Raw genomic sequence first — 7993 nt, forward strand, 5'->3', positions numbered from 1 at the left:
GCCATGAACTGATGAAGATCAAACAATCCGAAACTGTCTGTATGCATGTTGGATTATTATGGCTCTGTACAAATTAACAAGCTGACACATCATTGCTTTCCAGCGGTTCTGGAGGTGTGTTTAGCTTCTAAGGGTACAATGGTTAATTTGCATATATTCAGCAGTGATGCCCTGGGAGATATCTCAAGCTCACTCCAACCTGAATTATAGCAAATTATTTCTGTTTTAAGAAAGCAAACTTTTGTTTTTCTGAATAGCTGAGTGGTAGGTTCCTAGAGCAAGTAGTTTTAAAAAAAAATAAAATAAATAAAACAGCACTAATCTTTATTTAAAATAGTCCCATCAACTACCAGCAGCTCCCTTCCCCATACTTTAGCACAGCAAGTATATAGTTAGCACCCTGGGGAGGGAGGGGGGGTTGGGAAAATTCACATAGCTAGTCAGCCTAGGCCAGAGGCATCTAAACTTTAGGCCAAGGGCCATACTGCCCTTCTTGAGAATGCTAGGGGGCCAAACTAGCCAAATTGAGCACAATTTTTGCTGATTGCCATAACCTACAGGAGAGCAAAGGTGGAGGCAGAAGTGACGATACAAGGTGGCCCCTGCATGCGGCAGCAGAACTACGGCCTGCAGGCCACTTGGAATTCACAACTTCAGAACTTCGGGGGCCACCAGAAAAGGCAGGACTTTGGAAAAAGCCTGGCCTAGGCTAATCATCACTGGGAGGGCAGGACTACATTCAATATACAGGAATATTCAGTGGGTTGCAAAAGTATTCAGCCCCCTTGAAGTTTTCCAAATTTTTTTCACATTACTGCCACAAACATGCATCAATTTTATTGGAATTACCACTGAAAGACCAATACAAAGTGGTGTACATGTGAGAAGTGGATCGAAAATCATGCATCATTCCAAACATTTCTTACAAATAAATAACTGCAAAGTGGGGTGTGCGTAATTATTCAGCCCCCTGAGTCAATCCTTTGTAGAACCACCTTTTGCTGCAATTACAGCTGCCAGTCTTTTAGCGTATGTCTCTACCAGCTTTGCACATCTAGAGACTGAAATCCTTGCCCATTCTTCTTTGAAAAACAGCTCCAGCTCAGTCAGATTAGATGGACAGCGTTTGTGAACAGCAGTTTTCAGATCTTGCCACAGATTCTCGATTGGATTTAGATCTGGACTTTGACTGGGCCAGTCTAACACATAGATATGTTTTGTTTTAAACCATTCCATTGTTAATATGTCCATTATGTTTAGGGTCATTGTCCTGCTGGAAGGTGAACCTCCGCCCCGGTATCAAGTCTTTTGCAGTCTCCAAGAGGTTTTCTTCCAAGATTGCCCTGTATTTGGCTCCATCCATCTTCCCATCAACTCTGACCAGCTTCCCTGTCCCTGCTGAAGAGATGCACCCCCCGAGCATGATGCTGCCACCACCATATTTGAAAGTGGGGATGGTGTGTTCAGAGGGATGTGCAGTGTTCGTTTTCCGGCACACATAAAATAGCGTTTTGCATTTTGGCCAAAAAGTTCCGTTTTGGTCTCATCTGACCAGAGCACCTTCTTCCACATGGTTGCGCCAAACTGCAAACGGGACTTCTTATGCTTTCTGTTAACAATGCCTTTCTTCTTGCCACTCTTCCATAAAGGCCAACTTTGTACAGTGCATGACTAATGGTTGTCCTATGGACAGAGTCTCCCACCTGAGCTGTAGATCTCAGCAGCTCGTCCAGAGTCATCATGGGCCTCTTGACTGCATTTATGATCAGCCCTCTCCTTGTTCGGCCTGTGAGTTTAGGTGGATGGCCTGGTCTTGGTAGGTGTACAGTTGTGCCATACTCCTTCCATTTCTGAATGATCGCTTGAACAGTGCTCCGTGGGATGTTCAAGGCTTTGGAAATCTTTTTGTAGCCTAAGCCTGCTTTAAATTTCTCAATAACTTGATCCCTGACCTGTCTTGTCTGTTCTTTGGACTTCACGGTGTTGTTGCTCCCAATATTCTCTTAGACAACCTCTGAGGCCCTCACAGAGCAGCTGTATTTGTACTGACATTAGATTACACACAGGTGCACTCTATTTAGTCTTTAGTACTCATCATGCAATGTCTATAGGCAACTGACTGCACTCACATCAAAAGGGGGCCGAATAATTATGCACACACCACTTTGCAGTTATTTATTTGTAAAAAAAATGTTTGGCATCATGTAGAATTTTCGTTCCACTTCTCATGTGTACACTACTTTGTGTTGGTCTTTCATGTGGAATTCCAATAAAATTGATTCAGGTTTGTGGCAGTAATATGACAAAATGTGGAAAACTTCAAGGGGGCCGAATACTTTTGCAACCCACTGTATGTAGTAAGTGTTTCTGATGTTCAAGAAGGTTACCATAACAGTGAGTATCCTCAATACTTGCATTCTACTACGTCACTACAGTGCCTCTTCAAGCAGCCATAGACGCATCAACTTCCTTACAGAATCGTACAGAGAAACTATAATGCAGCATGTCACACACACTGATCATAAAATTTTAATAAATATTTGCAGAAAATCAGTCAAAAATTATAGGGTAGAAAAGCTTGCTTGATCGGATTAGAGGCGCCTACACTCTATCCCCTGTGCTATCAAGGCATTTTGTATTCACCCGAGAAAGCGGGCCATGACCCATGAAATGCATTGTCAGAATGCTTTTTGAATAAAAACTTTTTTCCAGTTGAACTGGTGTCTATATCTTCTGGAGAGGTAAGCAATTACCTATTTTTATTATATAATTTATTTGTATTTAAAAATACTAAAATAGAACACATTGGGCGCCTCCATCCTACCCACTACCAGTCAGACCTCCTTTGGAGGTAATAGCTTTGCATTTTTTCGGGAAAGTCTATCATAATACATGAGAGAGACCATCCAGTATTCAGCAGGAGCCTGGAGTACCGAGCAGGGGCGGTTAACTCCCTGCAGGCCTATACATACGGTGGTTGCAGGAACTGCAACCCACCTTTGTGAGTATGGATTTAAATAAGTTTATCTTCCCTATACCTAACGATACTGCACCATTGGGCTCCCGGTCTATCCCTACTTCTCACCTAGGTATTCCTGGCCCTTACAAGAGTCACCAAACAAAAAAAACCCTATTGCTTGATCAGTGGTGGGGGGAGAAGCAGGACAGATCAACAGGTCACAACACCGAACTGCATCGAGCATCTGCAGTTTGACTGATTTTTCACAACGATAGGTTGTGTGTAGTAGGAACAGATCCCCCCCCCCCCCCCCCATCAGATTCAGGGATCAACTTTTTGCCAAATTTGGTGGCAAACTATGCATGTAACCCACCTTTAAGCATTCCTCATATCATATCTGTCTTCTATAAGGTAAGTGTCCTTCCATTGGCCTCGTTCCAGCTTTGGCATGTAGCTAGTCATATCTCCTGGAACTTCATCAGGCCCCTAGACTACAATCAGGAATGTATATTTACTGCGCAAAAAAAAGCAAGCCCTCTTCAGGTCTGTTTCAGACCGAGGATTGGCATTATCGGTGCAGCCCTGGCCTTTGGGAATTACTGCGTTAATACGTGGTAAAGCCCGTCTGGCAGCCGGCCAAGCAGGAAGTGATGCTCACTTCCTGCAACCTAAGCGAACACGTGCGTGGAAGCTTATTGCTAAAATACGCTTCCGTGCATGCACAACGCGAATACTTGCAGTGAGCATTTTAAAATATACGCGTCGCCATAGACTTATGAATTCTTGTCTGTCGCACGCCGCAGAACCCCACAGTAACATAGGTTTGCCCTATCTTCAGGGATGAGATGAAACTGTCACTTCTGTCGCATCTGTATGAAAGTCCCCACAGACATTCAATGCTCTGCGGTGTGCTGCCATACAAATCGCACCAGTGTGAAAGGCCTTTCAGGCGAATAGGTCCCTCACCATCCTCCTCTGCCTGGATCTTCTGCTAGGCGGCCAGTTACCTCTGCGAATCCGGGCGTGCCTGAACCGACTGGCCAAATTACTGAGACCCATAGCGGAATATCCAGGAGGCGGAGGAGGGCTAATCCGTTTCCCGCCCTCCTCCGCCTCCTGGCTATTCCGCTATGGGTCTCAGTAATTTGGCCAGTCGGTTCAGGTATGTATGTTTTTTACATCTCAGGTACACTTTAAGCAACCCATTATGAAGCCAAGTAGATCTTGATTATTTGTACTTATAAAAAGGCATAGTTCTGCCTTCACAAAACAGGAAGCATTTCCAGGTTTCACTTCTGCATGGACAAGAAGCATCATCCTAAATGGATGACCTATGGCCTGGTTCACACATAAATCTGCACATTTCCGTTCCCAGTACTGGCCAGTCCTGTCAGTTTTGCATCTGTAATCATCAGCTTTACCTGACTGGACCCAAATTGTACACATTTCATATGTGAACACAGCCATAAAAACACATGCAAAGCTGATGCAAACTGTCAAACACTGACCAGAACATCTTTTTATGTGTGAACCAAGCCTCAAACTGATAGAAAACAGATGCAAAACTGGTCCATAACTGACATGACAGTACTGAGCTGGACTGAAAATGTGCAGATTTATGTGTGAACAAGGCCATAAAGTAAACCTGGAAAAAATAGTTAGCGATTCACTTAGAGGGAAGGCTCTGGATCCCATAGAGCCTTCATGGCTTTCCCTCCATTACCTAGTTATGTTGTAAAACTGGCCAGTTAATTATCGCTTAAAATTGGATGTGCAGTGTTCTCCTATGGCCCTTTTAGCCAGGCGCTCCAACCAGCTAATTCTGGTGAGGGTACGGCTATCATTGGTTCTCCTCCTCACTCCTCCTATGGTGTGCTGTAAGAGTTGCACAGTGGAGATTGTAAATTTACCTCTCCTTACAGCATATGAGTCCACACTCCTCTCTCTAACTTCAGCATAATGCTGTGAGGCCTCGTACCTCTATGGCTCCTGAGTACCAAACAAAGGTACGAGGCTTCATAGCGTCAGGCTGAAGTTAGTGAGTGGAGGAGCATGGACCCACCTGCTGCTAGGAGAGGTAAGTTTACAAGCTTCGCAGTGCAACTTTTACTGTCTGAGGGGGAGGTGGTGTGCTTCTCCCACCTCCTCCGGGCTCCAGCGATGTGTGCGTCCATCCTCTCGCCTGCCTCTGCTCCTGCAAGTCGTGTAATTACGTGCAATGCGAGCAGATTGAGATACTGGGCAGTAGAGTGACGGTGAGGGGTAGAGAGGATGGACGCACATCACTGGATGCGCCCAGAGGTGGTGAGAGAAGCCCGACTAAGCAACCACTGTGCATAAATTCTGCAAACTCGCCTAGAGAACAGGAGGGACAAGGGTAGTACAGGAAGGACAGGGGAGCATAGGGGGGATGCATTTGGCAGTAGATGCATGCACATAGGCTACGAAATACTGGTTGAGGAGCAAAGAGGCAGCCTACAACTGACATCTGGGGAGGGGGGGGGCTACACAGTGCGCTGGTGGAGGGGGAATTTGCGGCAGCAGATTGCACACATACTCTGCAGGGGAGCCAGTCAGATGGCTCTGGGGCCCTGGGCAATTGCGTCCATGGAGGCACTGACCCTGTATTTTCCCCATCCTTGACTCATTTTTCATGCCTAAAATCATACAGTATATTTAACAATCTAATAAATGACCCCAAACTTTATCTGGTTAGAAAAAAAAAAAAAATGATGTTTATCAAGACAACTACACAGCTATGCTTTCCTCACAAATGTCCTCCCTCAATTAACAATAAACTGACCCAATTATACGTCATTTACTAGGCCTACTTTTTCCCTGTTGGAGTATAAAAAAAAAAAAAAAAACTGACTATTGAGACCCAAATGCAAGCTACTGGGTGTAGATTTTTGGCATATGCCATGGGGATCCAGAACGGTTTTAGAGAGAAGTGATTTCATTCCCCTTGCTTTGGTCCCCCTAAACTTATTTTGTTCCGGGTTCTGGAGGATGTTCTAAGAAAGATGGGATCTTTTTAGCAGAAATGTGTGAGCCACAAAGCCATTGGAGTAACAACATGGATGAGTACTCAAGCCCAAGGATGAGGGAGATCAATTTCACAAAATTGTCTGGGAGTGTGCAGGGGATGTGGCATCATCTGCGCTATAAGGGGGCGGGGACGCTATTTAGCCACCCCCTATAACCTGGCTCACATTTAAGGCCACACAACCTGAACAACAAAAACTAAAATTAAACTAAATCTGAGCTTTTTACTCTCCCTTTTAGCATTCAGATATGTTTATATGCGGGACATAGTGATTAAAAATTACTTTGGAAACGTGCTTATAGCCTGAGCCTACCAACACATTTGTGTCTGCTTCTGCCCTTTTCAGCATCTGTAACATTGATGTGTTGTAGAAAAGCAGACACAAAGGCCTCGATTCATAAAAGTGCTGTCGGGAAGGTAACGTCGAGCGGGGAAACACCGCTGTCGGTATTTCCGCCTTCAGGGTGGTAATTCATAAAAATTTTGCTAGTTGTGACAGGCGTGCGGAGATATTCCGCTGTAGGCAGGCGTTAGGCTGTCGGGAGACATGCGGAAACAGGCGGAATCCCTCCGTGCGGTGTTCTCTCTGCAGCTGCTTGGGAGGTCTGTCCCATTCACTGCAATGTATTCCGCACGCTTCTCGCCACATCAGAGGTAGCGGTAATACCCGTCCGCATACCGCTACCTCTAATCTTTATGAATTGACATTTGTTACTTTTGCTATGATAATCACCGCGCAAGGCGGTGATTGATCACTCTGCTCGCGAATGTCGGCTTTTCATGCGGAAAAAGCCTTTATGAATACAGATTTTGCTGTGTGGTCGGTAAAGTGAGCAGTTTTCAGCATTTCCGAATGCGGGAATGCTTTATGAATCGAGGCCAAAGATTTTGGCAACCCACTACAATTGCAAACATAATAGACTCAAAAAAGGCTCTCCCTAATGCTACGTACACACATACGACAATGACCGTTCATATCACACGACGAACGATGGTTTAATAAGACAATTAAACGGTCGTTGAAAGAAGGTTTACACGGGAACAATGATAAGATCGTTTGAAAACGAACTATACGGAAATGACGTACGAATTTACATATTGTGAACGATCTCATCATTATTCAGAACGGAACACACGTTTAAATGAATGGCCTGTAGATTGAAGGAAGTAACGTAATTAAAACGAGCGTTCCATACTGTACACTACAAATTTGCATACTGTACCAACTTGTAAGTTTAATGTCATTTTTATTCAGCACTAACTAAACTTTAAATATCCTATCCTGTTACAATTACAATCATTGTATAATGTGACACATTATATAACATAGGACACAATCATTGAACAAACGTTCCATCACGGCAAGTACAGTCATATAGATTTGAAGCGATGTGCGCATGTCCAGCCTAGTACAAACGACCGTTTGCTAACGATGTACTATTTTTTCAAACGATCGTCGTTTAGAAAAATCCGCCACGGCCGAACTTTCGTTTACAACGATCTGGCTCGGGCGTCGGAGTTAATAGTCGTTGGCTTCTTTTTTGTAATGATCGTCGTTTGAAATGATCGGGGAACGATCGTTTCAAACGACTATAGTCACACGTGTGTACGCACCATAAGAGATGGGATTGAGAAAACAGAAAGACACTTTGGTTTAACATTAGGAGGGGGCTTCGGCTTTCATGGCTGAAGGTAGCTATGCCTGGTAAGTTAATGAACATTTATGTGTAAAAGTTAACTTGTGTTTGGCTCTAGACTACTGAAGCTAAGAATCTGAGCAGTGTGTTCACACTAAACATATGAAACCGTATGCAATCACCAGACTGAGGCAGTTTATAATATAAGGCCCCGTTCACACTGCACGCTTTGCGGTCCGGATTTCGGCAACGCGTGCAGGAGGCCGACATGCACGACAGACAGTGCATAGACTGCACTGTCTGATGTTCACACTGCATACGTTCCGGACCAGTGCGGCCCGGGAACGCATG

The 7993-nt window shown here is 44.5% G+C and overlaps 1 protein-coding gene across 2 annotated transcripts in view; it reads right to left on the reverse strand.

The window, feature by feature from the left end:
- The window catches only part of TAB2 (TGF-beta activated kinase 1 (MAP3K7) binding protein 2), a 91550-nt gene that overhangs the window by 26786 nt on the left and 56771 nt on the right, over nucleotides 1–7993 (reverse strand). The gene's annotated exons all lie outside the window — the stretch shown is intronic.

This window comes from Hyperolius riggenbachi, chromosome 4, assembly GCF_040937935.1.
Source record: "Hyperolius riggenbachi isolate aHypRig1 chromosome 4, aHypRig1.pri, whole genome shotgun sequence".
Taxonomy (NCBI): domain Eukaryota; kingdom Metazoa; phylum Chordata; class Amphibia; order Anura; family Hyperoliidae; genus Hyperolius; species Hyperolius riggenbachi.